Raw genomic sequence first — 19,248 nt, 5'->3', positions numbered from 1 at the left:
TAGGTGCCGGCTGAGCTAGATGCCAAAATCTACAGGTAGGCACTTCGCAAAAAACACCTCTGTTTTCTTCCAAAAAGTTGGATGTGTCCACGTTGCGCTTTGGGGCGTTTCCTGTCGCGGGCGCTAGGCCTACCCACACAAGTGAGGTATCATTTTTATCTGGAGACTTGGGGGAACGCTGGGTGGAAGGAAATTTGTGGCTCCTCTCAGATTCCAGAACTTTCTGCCACAGAAATGTGAGGAACGTGTGTTTTTTTAGCCAAATTTTGAGGTTTGCAAAGGATTCTGGGTAACAGAACCTGGTCCGAGCCCTGCAAGTCACTCCATCTTGGATTCCCGTAGGTCTCTAGTTTTCAGAAATGCACAGGTTTGGTAGGTTTCCCTAGGTGACGGCTGAGCTAGAGGCCAAAATCTACAGGTAGGCACTTCGCAAAAAAAACCTCTGTTTTCTTCAAAAAATGTGGATGTGTCCACGTTGAGCTTTGGGGCGTTTCCTGTCGTGGGCGCTAGGCCTACCCACACAAGTGAGGTATCATTTTTATTGGGAGACTTGGGGGAATGCTTGGTGGAAGGAAATTTGTGGCTCCTCTCAGATTCCAGAACTTTCTGCCACCGAAATGTGAGGAACATGTGTTTTTTTAGCCAAATTTTGAGGTTTGCAAAGGATTCTGGGTAACAGAACCTGGTCCGAGCCCCGCAAGTCACCCCATCTTGGATTCCCCTAGGTCTCTAGTTTTCAGAAATGCACAGGTTTGGTAGGTTTCCCTAGGTGCCGGCTGAGCTAGAGGCCAAAATCTACAGGTAGGCACTTCGCAAAAAACACCTCTGTTTTCTTCCAAAAAATTGGATGTGTCCTCGTTGCGCTTTGGGGCGTTTCCTGCCGCGGGCGCTAGGCCTACCTACACAAGTGAGGTATCATTTTTATCAGGAGACTTGGGGGAACGCTGGGTGGAAGGAAATTTGTGGCTCTTCTCAGATTCCAGAACTTTCTGCCACAGAAATGTGAGGAACATGTGTTTTTTTAGCCATATTTTGAGGTTTGCAAAGGATTCTGGGTAACAGAACCTGGTCCGAGCCCCGCAAGTCACCCCATCTTGGATTCCCCTAGGTCTCTAGTTTTCAGAAATGCACAGGTTTGGTAGGTTTCCCTAGGTGCCGGCTGAGCTAGAGGCCAAAATCTACAGGTAGGCACTTCGCAAAAAACACCTCTGTTTTCTTTCAAAAATTTGGATGTGTCCACGTGGCGCTTTGGGGCGTTTCCTGTCGCGGGCGCTAGGCCTACCCACACAAGTGAGGTATCATTTTTATCGGGAGGCTTGGGGGAACATAGATTAGCAAAACAAGTGTTATTGCCCCTTGTCTTTCTCTACATTTTTTCCTTCCAAATATAGGAGAGTGTGTAAAAAAGACATCTATTTGAGAAATGCCCTGTAATTCACATGCTAGTATGGTCACCCCGGAATTCAGAGATGTGCAAATAACCACTGCTCCTCAACACCTTATCTTGTGCCCTTTTTGGAAATATAAAGGTTTTCTTGATAGCAATTTTTTACTCTTTATATTTCAGCAAATGAATTGCTGTATACCCGGTATAGAATGAAAACGCACTGCAGGGTGCAGCTCATTGATTGGCTCTAGGTACCTAGGGTTCTTGATGAACCTACAAGCCCTATATATCCCGCAACCAGAGGAGTCCAGCAGACGTAACGGTATATTGCTTTCGATAATCTGACATTGCAGGGAAAAGTTACAGAGTAAAACGTAGGGAAACATTTATGTTTTTTTCACCTCAATTTCAATATTTTTCTTTTTCAGTTGTTATTGTCTGTAGGAAACCCTTGTAGGATCTACACAAATGACCCCTTGCTGAATTCAGAATTTTGTCTACTTTTCAGAAATGTTTAGGTTTCTGGGATCCAGCATTGGTTTCATGCCCATTCCTGTCACTAACTGGAAGGAGGCTGAAAGCACAAAAAATTGCAAAAATGGGGTATGCCCCAGTAAAATGCCACAATTGTGTTGAAAAATTGGGTTTTCTGATTCAAGTCTGTCTGTTCCTGAAAGCTGGGAAGCTGCTGAGTTTAGCACTGCAAACCCTTTGTTGATGCCATTTTCAGGGGGAAATCCACAAGCCTTCTTCTGCAGCCACTTTTTCCAATTTTTTTGAAAAAAACAAACTTTTCACTGTATTTTGGCCAATTTCTTGGCCTCCTTCAGGGGAACCCACAAAGTCTGGGTACCTCTAGAATCCCTAGGATGTTGGAAAAAAAGGACGCAAATTTGGCTTGGTTAGCTTATGTGGACAAAAAGTTATAAGGGCCTAAGCGCGAACTGCCCAAATAGGCAAAAAAAGGCCTGGCACAGGAGGGGGAAAAGGCCTGGCAGCGAAGGGGTTAAGGTCGTCTGGCGAATGCGCAGCATCCAAAAAGTGGGAACTCAGTTTTGTGGTCACTCTCTGACATCTGATGTTGCTTCTATGTTCATTTATGCGAATCTTAACTGGTCGTGTAGTCATCCCCACATAACGTAAACCACATGGACAAGTGATCATATAGATACAGTTTTTGGAATTACAGTTCGTATGTTTCTTTAGAAACCACCTTCCAATTGGGTCTAAGTCTATAGATGTGATCTTACTAGTTAAGGGGCATATGTTACAATTACCACAAGGAAAATGGCCTACAACGGGCGGGAGATCCCACAGTGTCTTTTGTATCGGGATGTCCCGGCCTCGTGGACGTGTATGGACCACTATATCTTTTATGTTAGAAGTACGCTTGAAGGCAAAAATGGGTCTCGGCATAACATCACCGCCACTCTCCAAAATAGGCCAACGTTTGTTGATCACCTTTTTAATGGTGTTTGACAATGGGGTAAATGTAGTAACACAAGTTATACATGTCTGAGAAGTTTTGTGTTTTTGGCCAACATGCATTCCCTATGGTTGTTTTTTGCTCTCTTACGGGCCGCATTTATAGTCTTAGTTGGATAATGTCGGTCCTGAAGTTTTGTTTGTAGGATATCTGCTTGTTTATCAAATTCCTGTATGGAACTACAGTTGCGTCTCAACCGAAGAAATTGTCCCACTGGCAAATTGTCTCTAAGAGCTTTAGGGTGGTGACTTTCGTATAGAAGGAGACTGTTGCGGTCAGTTGGTTTTTGATAGGTAGTAGTGCTTAATGAGCCATTAATAATAGTGATCATCAGATCCAAAAAGGGCAGTTGAGTAGAAGAAACTGAAGCTGTAAATTTTAAGTATGGGTCAAGGGAATTAATCCAGGTGATAAATTTCTCAGTTAGTGATAGTGGTCCTTGCCAAATGATCAAGGTATCATCTATGTAACGTTTCCATAAACTAATATCTTTTTCAAAAGGATTAGTTGATGCTAGAATGTATTTCTTCTCGAAATCGTACATATAAAGGCAGGCTAAGCTAGGAGCGAAAGTGCTCCCCATGGATGTACCTCTAGTTTGGTGAAAAAATTGTTCTTCAAACTGAAAGTAGTTCTCTGTTAAAGCCAACGTGGCGCATTGCATAATGAAAGTTATAGGTGTGGATATGATAGAAGAATCATTCCGTAATGCCGATTCTACTACTCTTAAGGTAGCGGCTTGGGGGATATTGGTGTAAAGCGCTTCCACATCTAGGGTAACTAGCGCCTGTACTTCCGTGCCCAAATTGACAGACTCAATTAGATTGAGGACATCCTTGGTGTCTTGTAGATAGGTAGAAGAGTGTCTTACAAGGGGCTGAAAAAAATGGTCGCAAAAGATTGACAGTGGTTCTAAAACGGAGCCAATCCCTGATACAATTGGTCGTCCAGGCGGGGGTTGAATACCCTTGTGAATTTTGGGTAGGCAGTAAAAATACGGTATTCTTGGATGTGCTGTATCCAGGAATTCTGCTTCCTTGGGGGAGATCCATAAATTGCTTTTCGCTTCTTCCAACAAGCTTCTAATTTGGATTTGAAGTCTCTCAGTGGGATCTCTGGTAATCCTCGTATAGTATGTAGTGTCGCTCAAAAGACGTCAGCACTCACGTCTGTACTCCACTGTGTCCATAATCACAATAGCACCACCTTTGTCGGCTTGTTTGATCACAATATTAGGATCACTAGCTAACTGTTGTAGTGCCTGTTTTTCTCGCTTGGGAATGTTGATGTAAGGATGTTTGGGACATAGGTGCGAAACATCAGCTAATACTGCTTTTTCAAATGTCAATATTTCACTAGGCATTAACGTTGTTGGTGGTAGAAAGGTGGAGGTTTTTTTTAAACCGGTGTCGCATGCTGGTTCAACTGGTTTATCTTTGAAAAACACGTGAAGGCGAATTTTACGAAAGAGTTGAGCTACTTCACTATGTAGGCGGAAGAAATCCTCATTAGGAGTGGGGACAAAGCCAAGGCCTCTATTGAGGACGTTAGTCTCGTCAGCTGAGAGATCTCTCTGGGACAGGTTAACCACTAGGTTCTGGGTATAGGATTCTTTGTGTGGCTCCTGGTCACCATTTGTGGTTCTTCCTTGGACCATTGGACCTGTCTGCCTCTTCCTCTTCTTTTCCTCTGCCTCTGCCCCGGCCGCGGCCTAAAAAAGGCGTATATGGCATAAAGGGGCGGGGTTGGAGGAATGGAAAGGGTGGTTGCCAAGGCATTGGTTGATTCATGGGATAGGGAGAGTAATTATAGAAAGGTTGTGGTGTGTTCTCATCAGAACTCCAACCATCAGATGATGATCCCCTATTGTATTGACGTGGTTTTTTACATGAACCAGTGGATTCATCAGAAGAACGTGACTGAGTATCAATGTCATAGTCTTCTTTAATATAAGGATAAACCTTTTCCCTACTAAACTTGATGATGTCTTTTTGAAGTTTGGTAATTTTTTGCTGAGTAAGAAACTCTTTTGTTTCGTTTAATTCTGCATTAATTTCTGTAAGACGACTTTTGAAGGCTGTCAATGTAACTGTAGTTTTCATAGTGTTCTCAATAGCACTGATTTGTATGGTGATGGAATCTGCAATACGCTTGAAAGTGTTGATAATCAGTATCAACCAATCTCTGGTACATTTCCAAGCGATTTGTGCCCAATCTTTATTATTATGACCCTTGGATCACTCGAGTGACTCGGTTGAGTGCGATATTGCAATTTTCAAGAGGCCATTTGGGTCTGAGCCAGGAGACTATCTTTTGACTCAGTAGCAGATTGTTCTTTCTTAACTTTAAAATCAACACCAGTGTTTTTTCCCCCACGTCGACATTTATTTATTTATTTATTTATTTTTCTATGACAAAGTTTATGTCTACGTCTGATTAACTTTATATGTGAGTGGAGAGTTGATGTTGACAGACACCTTACAGGAATTGAGATTTCGCTGGGTTTTCCAGTATGTACGGCTGTACCTTGTCTAAATCAAATAACTGTTTTTATGTCTGGAAAGACCAGACATGTCGAGTTGTGAGTTAAGTATCCTTGTAACTCATTATGTCGTTATTTTTCTATCTATTGTGATTTATGAATGTTAATTCACAGAATTTTAGTTCCTTGTTCTGGCAAGCGATCCTTTTGGGCTCTATCCTGATATTGGGGATGGTAAGCTTGATTTTCTCTTATTTTCCACACGAGTGTGTCACTTTGATCACTTTTATCTCACAGGCGCACCATTTTTCGTGATTGCATTTTCAATTTTGCTTTATTTGACTATGGTTTCTCTACTTGCAGTTATTTAGGGCGACCTTTTTGAGTTAACAAGTAGGACTAAGTAAGTGACTTTGTTTTTTCCACACATTGTTGATTATTTTAGTTCAGTTTTTGGAGAAGGTTTTTGTCCTGATGAAGCGTCACTGGATCCGGCTGGACCGCTCAGACGCGAAACATGTAGACCTGTTATTGTGAGGTACCATAGTTGGTTATATCCTCTCTTTTCTTAGTGAGAGTAGGTGAGCATTATTAATCACCCGGTACTCCTTATTTTGTTTTTAATCTTGGTCGCCATCACATTTACTATTGATTAAAACCATGATTTATTTTTGTTGATGGTAAACCAATTTTAACGTTCTATTCTCTCCAATATTTGCTCGGGTACTTAAAATTGGGTATCCCATCGATAATTACCCGCTTTTCCGCAGCTACTATCTGAGCAAAGTGGTTAGGAGCACCCCGTTTGGGGAGCCCGTCAGGCATTGCAGCACCAGCCTGACGAGGAGCTTTCCCAATGATGATGCTAGTCATCCATTGTGATGCATTAGGGTTCTTGCTCCTGAAGAATTTGGTTCGCTCCTGTGAATCTTCCATGTGTTTGGAACAGTGTACCAATTTTTTGTATTATGCTACTGAGATAATAAACTGCAATAGGCTGATTTTTTTTTTAAACAAAATTGTGATTTTTTTCGACCGATATTTTAGTAAGTAGCCTGGGTTTCCATGAACTTAACAAATTATTTCTGAACGATCACAATTTTTATGGCACATTTCGAAGACATTGATGGTGTACTGTACGCTTACTGTTTTTTTTAAGCCTACAGCCGCATCAAAAAAAATATTCAGAGAAAATTATTTCATTCTAAAATATAAACTGAGTTGCAATTCAGTACAAAAGCCAACCAAAACAGGTTTAAGACATGTAGGAAAGTCCTCCTTTTTTTGCCTGATCACCCCCACTCTTTTTGGATAGGTACTGGTGGTTACTGACTCTTGGCTGTGCCCTGGGTACTGCTAACCAGTCCCAGGGCCTGTGCTCTGTGTAAAATGGATATGCAAATTAGGCTAATTATAATTGGCTAAGTTAACCTACCTATAAGTCCCTAGTATATGGTAGGGCATGTAGGTTTAGGGACCACAGCATAGGTGGTGCACACCTAGGTGCACTGCTGAGGTGCCCAGTGTCATTTTAAAAGCAAGCCTGCCTTGCTGGCTGCTTTTAAATTAAAGTTATATGCAAATTCGACTTTGGAATTAAAGGTACTTCCAAAGTCTTAAACTACCTTATTTTTACATATAAGTCACCCCTAAGGTGTGCCCTATGTGCCCCTAGGGCTGGGTGCCATGTAACTATAAGCAGGGACTTTATAAAAATAGATTTATAAGCCCTGGTGAGGTAAAAACAGCCAAATTCGTTTTTCCCTCATTGAAGTAAATGGCCTTCATAGGCTAGAATGGGCAGACTTTATTTTAAATTTTAAAGTCTCCTTAAATGTTACATACCAAGAATTTGGTATCAAATTAATTGTTGTAATAAATCCCACAACTTCCAGTTGTTGGATTTAATATAACTTGTTCAGGTAAAAAGTTTAGACTTTACCTACAAAGTTGCCAATTTCAGCTCTGCATTGTTTTTGCTGCTGTGCTCTGATTGGCCAGCCTGCAGCAGCTTCTGCCAGGCTGCCTTGATGAGGTGTGAAGTGGCCTGGCTTCACACAAAGGAATGTGCTTGGGGGAGAGAATCTCCCCTCAGCAGATGGTGAGGCAGGAAGGGGGAGGGCTGCCAAACTGGTCTTCAAAGGCAGAGAAGGACATTTGCAGCACCCAGCAACACCCCCACATCCTGCAACCCCAGACAATTAGGTGCCCCCTTGATTAGATTAGGAGAGGACAGGAGAGGGGTGTGTTTATGATTTTTAGCCACACCAGTGGGTGGGCTCAGCCAGATGTAACCTCCAAAAATCAGATTCATCCATGTTGGATTTTTAGAGACTGTTGCCTTCTGGGATGGATTTTTGCCACACTTCCCAGGAAGTGGTCATCACAGGGGGACGACCCTGTCCCTGATTGGAGAACCAGGGCCCCCCTGCTTTTCACCCAGGAGCAGGGATAAAACTGGCAGACCTGCACCCACACCTCAGATCCCCACCAAATTTCAAGAAGAAGGAACTAAAGGAGAAGAAGGACTGCCCTGCTGGACCCCTGGCCTGCACCTGGACCCTGCACTCAGAAGGACTGCACCAGCTGCACACTTGGGCTTCACCACAAGGAGGACTTTGCCTGGCTTCAACTGGTTCAAGGAGGGACTCCCTGTTTGCTACAGGTGAAAATTGCTATCCAGAGTCCCCTGCACCAACTCCTGAAAAAGTGACCAGCTGACCACTGTCCAGTGGCCAAAAAGGAGTTTGCGCCAGGTGCATTCTGGGAGTTGAAGTCCGCACCCCCCAAGGACCATCTCAGAACTTCTGGACCCTTGGGGTGAGCTGTGGACCCCAAAAGAACCTTAAAAGAACATCTGGGTGAAGCCCCAGAAGTTTGGAGAAGATTTGAAAATTTTTGTAAAAAAGCTCCAGAGAGGGACCGACCCGCCGCGGAAATTCTAGCCGGCTTGCCTCAACCGCGACCCGGCCTGACTTCGTGGTTCGTCCCGGTAAAGAAAAACATCCAAAAAAGAGACTAAGTCCGAAGGTAAAAAGTTGACCGGGACCTCACAGCCATCGTATCCGAGAAGGGCTCCACGGACGTCGGATCAAGATCCAGGTTTACCCCGGTCGAAGGATTTTCATCTCGAAAAAACGACTAAGTCCGAAGGTAAAAATCTCCACCGAGGAAACCCACATCGCGTATCCGGACAAGGGCTCCAGGAGGTCGGATTCAACTGGCAGGTTCGTCCCGATGAAGAAAAACTTCAAAATAAAGACTAAGTCAGAAGGTAACTTTTTAACTGAGGCCTCCCGCGACTTGTAGCCGAGCAGGGCTCCATCGCGGTCGGCCTGAAACTTTGACTTTGTCCCGGTCCTGGTGCAACCAGATGACCCGATTGGCACTTTTTGTTTCTAAGTGCTAGAAAAATAATAATTCTTTAAAAATTCATATCTCCGGTTCCCCTGAACCGATTTTAATCGTTTTTGTGTCATTTTAAAGATAAAAATATAAACTATTTTTATAAATTGGTTTTGGATTTTGAAACTGTTTCCTGTGTTTTATTTGATTACTGTTTTGTGATATTTGAATGCCTTACACACTGTCTCCTAAGTTAAGCCTTGACGCTCGTTGCCAAGCTACCAAGGGTTGAGCTGGGATTAATTTACTGAGACCTAACTGTACCTAGGTGGAGGTTAGTGGCTTGTTGCTAGGTGTAGGTACCTACCTGCCCTTACCAGTAACCCATTTTCCAACAAGACAATAAACATGTCATACTTAAATTTGTTATGAAATATTTTTGTAAACAATTAGGCTGCTCTGGAAAATCAGCTTGCTCAGAAAGAGGGCACAAACTGCCAGTAAAGCCCTACTTCCGCCCACTCAGTAGCACATGATGCCCTATTAATCCATCAGCCAATAAGAACGTAGATCCAACATATTGTGTGATTGCTGCTCATCTAAGGTACTCATTATGTCACACCATACTGCCTGTTAGTGGACATTGCTTGGTTGGTACGTTAAGCAAAATTACTATGCTAGCTTTTGTAATGTAAAACCCAGAAAGAGCTTTCTAAACCCCCGCTGTCCTGAGTCACTGTGTTCACATAGCATTAAGTGAGTGTTCTAAAGGCCATTATCATTGAGATAATTGCCCATCACCCATTTTATCTGTCCCTCGCCACTGGGAGGCGATAGAAAAGACAGGAGGCGAAAGAAGAACGTACACAGATGACAAAGAGGGATTAAAGAATCACGTTGCACTGGAGTAGAGGAAAGGTTTACATGTCCAAAATTTGTTCTGTTTATTGAAAAGTCGCTCACAACCCCTCCTCAAATACCTCTTAGTAATGGCATGCTTCCTAATGAAGAAATTTGCCGCAGGCAAAGTATTTTATCAAATCACTGCCCACTCTATCGCCCTATTTAATACATACTTTTATTTCAGGTAGCATATCACCTATGAGAGCACAGCACCCTCTACTGTCGCCACACGGATTTACTGAAACACTTTGCCAGCAGCGTATTGGCGGGCACATTTCCTTCGACCTGAACAGATCCACCAATCACGAACTACTGGAGTCAAGACAGTTGCCAACTTCTTAAATTTACTCCAACTCTGGCTAAGGCTCGGGCCTCCAGCCCTACGCACGGGACTCAATCGAGAGTACGGCGGTACCGCAAAATTACACTGGAAGGCTGAAGGCAGAACTGGAGACTTATCAGTACGTAGATGTTGTAGACACACACAGATATTATATATGAAGCTATACTGCGAGGCTGGAGGCCGAGCGGGAGTCTGGCTACCGTGGACAATTTTATAGACATGCTATATGCGTAATGCAGTCTTATTGTGAGAGCTAAAACCGAGCTGGAGACTGACTCGAGTGAGCAATAGTATGGACATTTTATATATTTAATACAGCCACCAAAGACAGAGCTGCAGAGTGACAAGAGTGAACAACTATGAACACATTATATACATAATATAATCATACTGACCTGGAGACTGTCTGAAGTGCACATTATTTTAGACCTATAGCGCAATCAGACTGCAAGAGCAAAGGCAGAGCTGGGAACTCAGAAGAATGACGTATGTGATGCAACTTCCCTGCGTGAGCGAAGACAGTGCGGGAGATAAGTGTGCAGTTTTGCAGAGAACATAATGTTGCATACACTCTACAAGGAATCGTACAGGAGGAACAGCAGGGTCAAAATTGTATAATTGCTTTTTCTTTGAAGAAGACGTGTGCCTTAAAGTGGACAGGCCCTGTGACGTGCAGTCTGATGCATTTTTATAAACTCCGATTCTGTGCATTTTAGTGAATGCGTTTTCCACTGTCAAATAGTTCTAACCTACACTCAAGGTAGGTATTGCCTGTTGGGATTATTAATTTTTTTACGTCATGCTTTTTTGGCGACATTTTGGGAAGGACTCACGGGCCAAGCAGTGGTATGGAGTGCTGAAGGCAACAAACTGCTGCCACCCACCTTTCTCCACCCATGCTGGGCTGTGGAAGTCCATGCTAATGTACTTGCGTCAGTGGCGTAGCAAAGGCACCCGCGGCGTGGGGGGAACTCCGAGCTCCAGGGGTCCCTCAGCACAATACCCTGACCTGAGAGCTCCTGAGTCAGTCCAGAGGGGGACCTCCATGTACTGTGCAGGGGTCCCCCTCACGTTTCGTTACATCACTACCTAGTGTTGACCCAGACATCTACAGGCCAGCGGTGGTGGAGGGGGGGACAGGTTGGTGTTCATAGCTGCCAAGTGCCCGATTCACAAAATTAAACTTAGACTTTAGGCCTAACCTTAGACTCAGGTCTAGCATTACACTTCAAGCCTAAGTTTACCTTTGTGAATTGGGCCCCACGTTTTCAGTTAGCCCATGTGTGACATTTCCCTGATCTCTGCGTGTTTATGTGTGACATTTCAATTCCTTAGGTCTGACACTGAGAGACACTACCTCATGAGCAGAGCACTTTCGTCCATGTTACGAGATTCATCTTTAAAAAAATTAAATCATTAAAACAACTACAACACTCCTGTGATGCTCACGTGAGGTATACCACGAACTATGCTCAGAATCAACACAGCATCTCTCCAGTCTCGTCATGGTTATTCTAAACGGGCAATGACTGTGCGAATGTCGGAATTAGCGGGCTCAGAGACCTGGCTCCAGTGCCCACAGACATCCACTGCATCAGCAGACACCAGCAGGAGCAGGGAGTCTATTGTCTGTGCTGCAGGTCACTCAGTTTGTCATGGCACTTATACAGCTCTTGCTGCCATTAGTGTGGCCCAGTCGTGCTTCTAATTGCCCTGGCAAGGCCTGCAGATATTAGGCCGTTTAAATGATAAACGAGGAAGAACAGAGAGGCAGCTCAGGGCTTGAAAGCCTGGCTCCTGGCATCCGTGGCAGGGCACGCCCAGACACTATGGGGGTCATTCCGACCCTGGTGGTCCAAGACCGCCAGGGCCGGGGACCACGGAAGCACCGCCAACAGGCTGGCGGTGCTTCCCAGCCCATTCTGACCGCGGCGGTAAAGCCGCGGTCATAAAAGGGGATCCAGCGGTTTCCCGCCGGATTACCCCTGCATGGGCTGAATCTCCATGGCCCGACCCCCTTCCCGCCATCCTGTTTCTGGCGGTTTTTACCGCCAGGAACAGGATGGTGGGAATGGGTGTCGTGGGGCCCCTGGGGGCCCCTGCACTGCCCATGCCACTGGCATGGGCAGTGCAGGGGCCCCCTAACAGGGCCCCATAAAGATTTTCACTGTCTGCTTAGCAGACAGTGAAAATTGCGACAGGTGCAACTGCACCCGTCGCACCCCTGCAACTCCGCCGGCTCCATTCGGAGCCGGCTTCCTTGTTGCAGGGCCTTTCCCACTGGGCCGGCGGGCGCTCTTTTGGCGGTCGCCCGCCGGCCCAGCGGGAAAGCCAGAATGGCACCCGCGGTCTTCTGACCGCGGCGCGACCATTTGGCGGTTCCCGCCAGGCGGGCGGCTCCTGCTGCCCGCCAGGGTCAGAATGACCCTCTATGTCTTCAGTACAACAGCATCTGTGCTCTTCTTGCACCGCCTGAGACGGGGTGGACACAGAGGCAGCCATGGTGGTAAAAGGGCACCCTGAACCACGTCCATGCTGCCTCTGCTGCAGCGTGGGTGTGGCCACAGCCCTCACTGCTAGTGCACTCTTCCCCTTCAGTGACCATCAGACCCCCAGGCAGTAGGCTGCAAGTGCGGCACTTGTGTTGTGCCTTCTGGTATGTAACGGAGGCATCTCGGATGTCCCCAGAAGGCATCTTGAGGGGGAGTGGCAGCATCTTCACTTTATGGAAAATGTCTATGAGTTCTGCTTTCAATCTAGGGTGACCAGGTTTCCGGCAGATTTCGACAAATGTGGCTTATGCCCCGAATTTTAGAGCGGGTCGACTGAAAACAGCAAAAGGCACTTTGTAGGTGTTCTAAAGCTGTACTGGTTTGTATCTGTTATAAGAAAGCAATTTATGTAGCAGTTTTGATGCTGGTTTTAATAATTACATTTTATTTCTTTTCATAGTGCCTCTTTTGTGTTCCCATGTTGTTGAGAACTGCGATTCCGCTTCGCTACTTTGATGTAAAATTGTAGTCCTTCTTCTATTTTTTGCACAATGTCCCGGTTTTTGGTTCTCAAGATCTGGTCACCCTATTTCAATTAGGAGAATACTCTATTAGCTGAACTCAGCTGATATGCGTGACAAAGAACCACGCGGAGAAGCAATAATTTATGCAAAACGAGTTACTCTAACCTATGATTTGTGGTACTTGGCAGAGTTGGGGGGCAGCAAGGTTGGGCAGTACTCTGCCACCAGAAGATGGCAGAAGCACACCACTATCACCATATTGTATCCCGGTCATCAGTTTTCCAGGAGGGGCTCTGTGTATCCCCAAAGTCTTCCTGGGCTGGGGTTAGCGGGCCAGGCTCTCACCCCAACTTCACAGATTTAAATGGGGAATCTGTGTGACTGAGCACTGCAAGGCCAATAGAACTGCACTTCTGAGCCAGTTTTATAGTGCTGCACCTCAAGGAGGGTGTCACATAGCACTGCGCTTCTTGGAGGATGTCACATAGCACTTCATTTGTGAGAGCTTTCTGCAGTGCACTGCACATGTAGCAAGCTTACGCCCACTCCTATGACCATTTCAAATAGCACTGCATAGCAAATATTGTTCTCGTAGTGCTGCACTCCCAGGAGCATCCCACGTGGCGCTGCACTTCTGAAAGCTTTGCACTGCTTTTACAGGGACTGCAGACTTCACATCAAGGGCTTGACTGCTGGAGACATTCATCTTTCCTGACGTGTACCATTAGTGCTTCTGTGTTTCTTTAGAAGTGTAAATAACACTAGCCTGGTAAAGTATCTTCTCAGTAAGTGTGTAAACAATTTAAAAAGACAAATTAGCATTGCATGCAAATTAACGGAATGGCCCACACAATCGAAATGCAACAGTAGATCAACGCGAGAAACCTGCCTCAAGGATTAGACGCATATGCAGGAAATAGCACTGTTTTCTAAGCAGTGTTCCCAGCCTGGAGACACCGTGTTTGTTTGCTACAGGCCTTAATTCTAGACAACGGATCTATTTTATATTTTCTTATAATGACTCATATAATCACTGTATGAAACATGTTTACATTATGCAGTGATGATGGGGACATTTTCCATTGCCTGTATTGTTTGGTAGTCTGTGCCTTTTCCGTGACTGAGCAGTATTTGGCAACGGGCAAGTGGATGCATCCTACGGGTTCTTCATTTGCGATCTGTATGATAACACAATTCACCTTACTTGACCACGTTGATGTTCAAATGCAGGCCAACTACATTATTTTTGTACCTTTCCTAATGACGTCTTGCGCACAATACCTGCTCCCACATCTTATTTATTCACTAACACATTGGGATTTCATCCCGTTCCTCACATGTCTAACGGCTTGGTGCAAGTTTACAAATATGTTTTCATCGTGGGGCAGACATTTGTCTAAACTTTTTTACATAGCTCTTTGTAGGGTGATATCCACGAGGACAGGTACTTGGGAGCCCAAAACGGGGTAATACGAGATACACAAATTCTATAGTACAATACGATATCTCACATGCACATTCTGTTTCTTCCCTCAATTTCACATCCTCATATTGGATGCTATCTCAAAAAAACTCCTCTAACCATATTCCTAGATATCTGCATGAAAAATTGCCCTTGGCTTCAAACTAGCAATTGTTCTCTCAATACTTCCTATCGAAGGACCCACTCCTTACCCGCCATCTTCTGCATGACTTATTGCATCCGAGTGTAGTGTCTCTAAGTCGCACATCTGTCTGTGTTACTCATATTGTATTTCTGCAAGTTGCCATACTTCATTTCATAGATCACAGCCTTTCCGTCTTTGAAACCATATCCCTGCAACCTAGCAATACATGACCCCCTACTAATTCAAACTGCCTCAAAGAAACTGGAGTAAATGTATGGAATGGTTTCCTTGGGAGCACCAGACTAACTCCTATAACCAACAACACTGGACTAACCACTAAGCTTGATTTCCAGAGTAGAGTGCTACCAAACGTAAAGCGCATCAACGCCTTGTCATGGCTCGTAAACATATAAATGCAATTAAAATAATATCACTGTCCCTCTCAATTCTTTAACTCAAACAGTCACAGTCTTCCCACTCTCTGGCACTGACCCCTGGAGTCTCTCCACATTCTAGCTGCCTTCCCAGTCCTCGCCTCTCCTTCTGCGGATGGGATCTTGGCCTCATTTCAGGCACCTGTTGATCTCTCCAGCTCATAACATTCCTGTTGAGGAAACAGAGTGCAGCATGGCTGTTTGGGATACCAGTGGGAGAGAGAGTTTTGGGGGAGGGAGGAGCGGAACAACTGGAAAAAAAATGGAAAATTGGAGGCAGCTGAGTGATGGAGGAATTTAAAAGGCAGTAATGGATGATTCCCTAAATAAGAGTGTGGGCTGCACTCAACAATATTGGAAAGCGAGACATTGTGGTAACAGGAATGAGTCGGATGGGGAATCCTACAGCCATTTTGTGGAGCAGGTAACAAAAAGTGTCTGAAATTGTTTAATCTAATGCACATTCATCTTTCTACTTCCTAAACAGGATCCTCCCTTCTCCATATCAACAGCTCCTAGATTAAATGTTGCAGCTGCTTCTGGGTGTGTTGTGGGGAGGCTGGGCTTCCCACATGTCTCCAAGCCAAAGGCATGTCTGAGTCTAGGATCCACACACATACCACACATGCCTCTTGGTTTATCCTAGGTTGCGCCCCAGTGAAGGATCCACAAGAGGCTCAGTCTGCAGCTGCCCAGAGAGTATGACCCACACACTCCACATGCCAATGCATGCGCCAACGACCACCGTTCAGCATACGATTACAAGTGGTTAATGCTGACCAGGGAAGCAATGCTCCAGGCTTGAGGTTTCCTTTTACAAATGTCTGTAGTACGATATTTAGTTTAATTGGTTTCATTGATGAGAATCAACTTCAAGAACATATTTAAGAGAATGTATCAGTGATAGGCAATTTCCTGGGGTCCTGGAGTAGTCATTTATATTTGTGCAAAATCCATGGTCGATATTGGCCTTAACCACTTGCGACCAAGCTGTCCAACACTGCTGAGCTTCAACTGGATTACCAAGTTATCCAAGCTACCCCCTTTATTTACTTAACTGCAAAAGAGAGTGGTCAAGGCTTACTCTAGCAAAAGGAAGAGAGTTTGGATCTCGGATACTGTATGACAAGTATTTGCACTCAACTTAATGCGTAGTCACTGCTATAGCTTTAAACAAAATACATCTTTTATTCGAAAGAGGAAAGAAGGGCAAAAATGAAAAATAAAACGTGCTAATTAATTTGAGTCAGAGAAGAACACGTTACTTACTTTCAGTAAGGCTTTTTCTGGTGGATACTCTATCAAACTACAGACTTCTCATCTTCAGAATATCTCCAGGCACCAGGTTGGAACTGGAGAGTTTCAATTGCAGTGCTACTGTGCTCCGACAGGAGAAGTCATGCTGCTCCATGTTGGTTTTGTCCCATCCTGCAAGTGACACAGCAGAGCTGCATACATGCGCCACGTCTCTGCTGCTAGCAGTTTCTTGTTTTTTTTCCCCCTTGCATGCCCTCAGATAGGGAGCATAGAACAATTGTTGACAATTGCTGATGAAGGTGTACCGATCTCTAACTTGAGACTTGTTAGCTGTTAAAGATTCCACCTAGAGAACGGGGTGTGGGAGGGTAGTGACGAATTTGTGGGTAGAAACAGTCCCACCAGAAAGTTACAAAAGGTAAGTCTCTTGTTCTTCTTTGGGATACTTTTAACCACGGATTCCTCACCTTTAGATTAGATACCAAAAGAATACATCCAAAAAGAGAGGGTTTGGGGAGTGGACTCAGACCCAGACCCCCTAAACATCCCTAATGTCCCCTGTTGCCATTTTACTTTTTCCAAAAAAGGTTAGTTATAAAAGTTTTGATTTCTTCACCAGGAGTTAGTAGAAGCCGTCGGTAAATTGTGTACTACGTACGAACACCAGGGTCTGGGCAGGCGCATGAGTCGTGGTAAGCGTTAGACTTGAAGCACACAGATCGCAATGGTGCCTTAGTAGGTCCTGGATTGAACGACAGAAATGCAGATGTAGGAATCTATCAAGTCCTACAGGACTGAGCAAGTGAAGTGACCTCCTCGTCTGACCTGGCTATCAAAGCAGTAGTGCTTTGTAAACATACATAGCAACAACCATGTTGCAACTTGGCATTTATCAAGAACAAGCTCCCTCACGTGAATGGCATTCTAGTAACCTTGGATCTGGTTGAACTGGTTGTCAGGCCCTCTGTAGTATGCTTTTTGGCAAATGCAGAAGGCTACCCACCTTGGCATGGTCCTCTTTTGCCCCATCCTGCCCTTCTTGCACTTGAGAAGCCGCCAAAGAGTTGTCTACCCGATGAACTTCCATCCAGTCAATGTAAAAGCACAATGCCTTCTTTGGATAAGGGAGATGAAAACTCTTCTCCTCTTTCAAGGTATTAGGGGCAGTGAAGAATGCAGGCAAGATAACTGGTTGTCCAACGTGGAAGGGCATCATGACCTTAGGGATGAAAGCTGCCCAGGTCCCAAACATCATCTTGACCTGTAATACCAACAGTGGGTGCAGCTCACTCATGTGGCTTGGCATTGTGATGCCGATAAACACAACTGTTTTGAGTACCAAGAGCCTTAAAGAACAACCATGTATAAGCTGGATGGGGTGCACATGTGGAATATCGAGACCAGGTGAAGGTGTAACTGAGTCACCACAAATGGTTTGGGAGGAAACATGGGTCACATCTTTCATGAAACACACCACAACCAGTGACTTAAACTAGGGCAGTTGGTCTGGTAAGCACAAAAGCGCAGACAGGTGACCTTTTACTGTGCCTACTTCAAGGCCATGTTAGGCCAAGGAGAGAACCAAAAAAAATCTGAAAGTTTAGCTTATAAGGGGTTGGTGTCTGTTGCACCATACCAGACAACAAATGTGTCCCAGTGCCACCTCTAGACATGCACAGCCTCTTGATGCAGGGCCACATACCCCATTACACCCAGCTTGGTGCAGTACTACATGGTAGTTATGTTGTCAGTCAGAACCTTCACCAGCCTCCTTTTGATGCATAGTAGGGAGGCTTTCAGTGCAGATCACTCAAATCTCTAGGAATATGATATAGAGCTGACCCTCAACCAGACACTAGTGGCCGCTGATCTCCACCTCCCCTAGGTGACACCCCCCAAACCAGTACCAACACACCCGTCGCCACGTTGACCTATTGGTAGGGAAGGATAAGCAGCCTGCTGCAGCTTAGATTGACATCTGACAGCCACCACTGCAGATCCTGAGCCGTATCTAATGAGACCTGAATGGAGTCGGCGAGGCAGATCTGATGCTGAGCTCATCTGGATTTGCAGTTCTATTTCAGGGATTAAATGTGCCACCTGGCATTATGGCTGTGATCCAGGACAGACCCGAAAACATTGAGGTCACACACTCTATGTCCAGGGCTGATGTGGTCGAGAAAATGCCTTGAATGCCCCATGTCCAGAACAGCCCCAATTAATGAAATGTTCTGCAGGAGGTTCAAATGAGACTTCAGATGATTAATGAAAACCAACAATGTCAAGAGTCCAACCATTGGCCAGAAGTGGTCCATGTCTGACTTCTGCAAGCCAGCCTTTAGTAGCCAGTCATCAAGGTGCAGAAGCACAGGACCTCCACTTGAACCACAGGAAACACTTGTGGAACTGCAGGACAGTATATGGGAATACTCGTTCTGCAGGTTCAGGGCCACCATTCAGTCTCCATGGTCCAGGGCGGTTAGCGTGAACATTTCCATTTGAATTCAGTGGATGGAAGCTCAAGATAGGCCTGAATCCATGTACTTTTTCTGGATTAGAAAGTAGCATGAATACCATCCCTCAGTTTTCTCTGAACACAGTACCTATTGAATGGCACTATCTGAAAGTAAAAGATTTACCTCTTCAGTCAGGATGGTCATGTGAAATTGTTTCTGGCATGGTAGGAAGATGAGGAGGAAATTAAGAGTAGGGCATAGATCCTTTGAATGTTTTGGAACACCCATTTGTCTTATGGAATGGAACCCCAGGGAGGAAAGGTTGATTCTGCCTCCCACCAGCCTAACATGAGCAATTTAGACCACACTAAAGTGGTTTGGCAGCCACTGCAGTGTAGGCTGAACTGGCAGACTGGTGACCCTTCTGCACTAAGCAGTATCCACCAGTGCCAACTCCACAGCCCCGCAAGGATTGGCCTGTTTGCTGTACCACTGGTTAGAAGGCTGATGCTACCCACAGGTTAGATGCCTG

Source organism: Pleurodeles waltl, chromosome 4_2 (assembly GCF_031143425.1).
Source record: "Pleurodeles waltl isolate 20211129_DDA chromosome 4_2, aPleWal1.hap1.20221129, whole genome shotgun sequence".
Lineage (NCBI taxonomy): Eukaryota > Metazoa > Chordata > Amphibia > Caudata > Salamandridae > Pleurodeles > Pleurodeles waltl.
Note: the sequence above shows the minus strand (reverse complement) of the source record.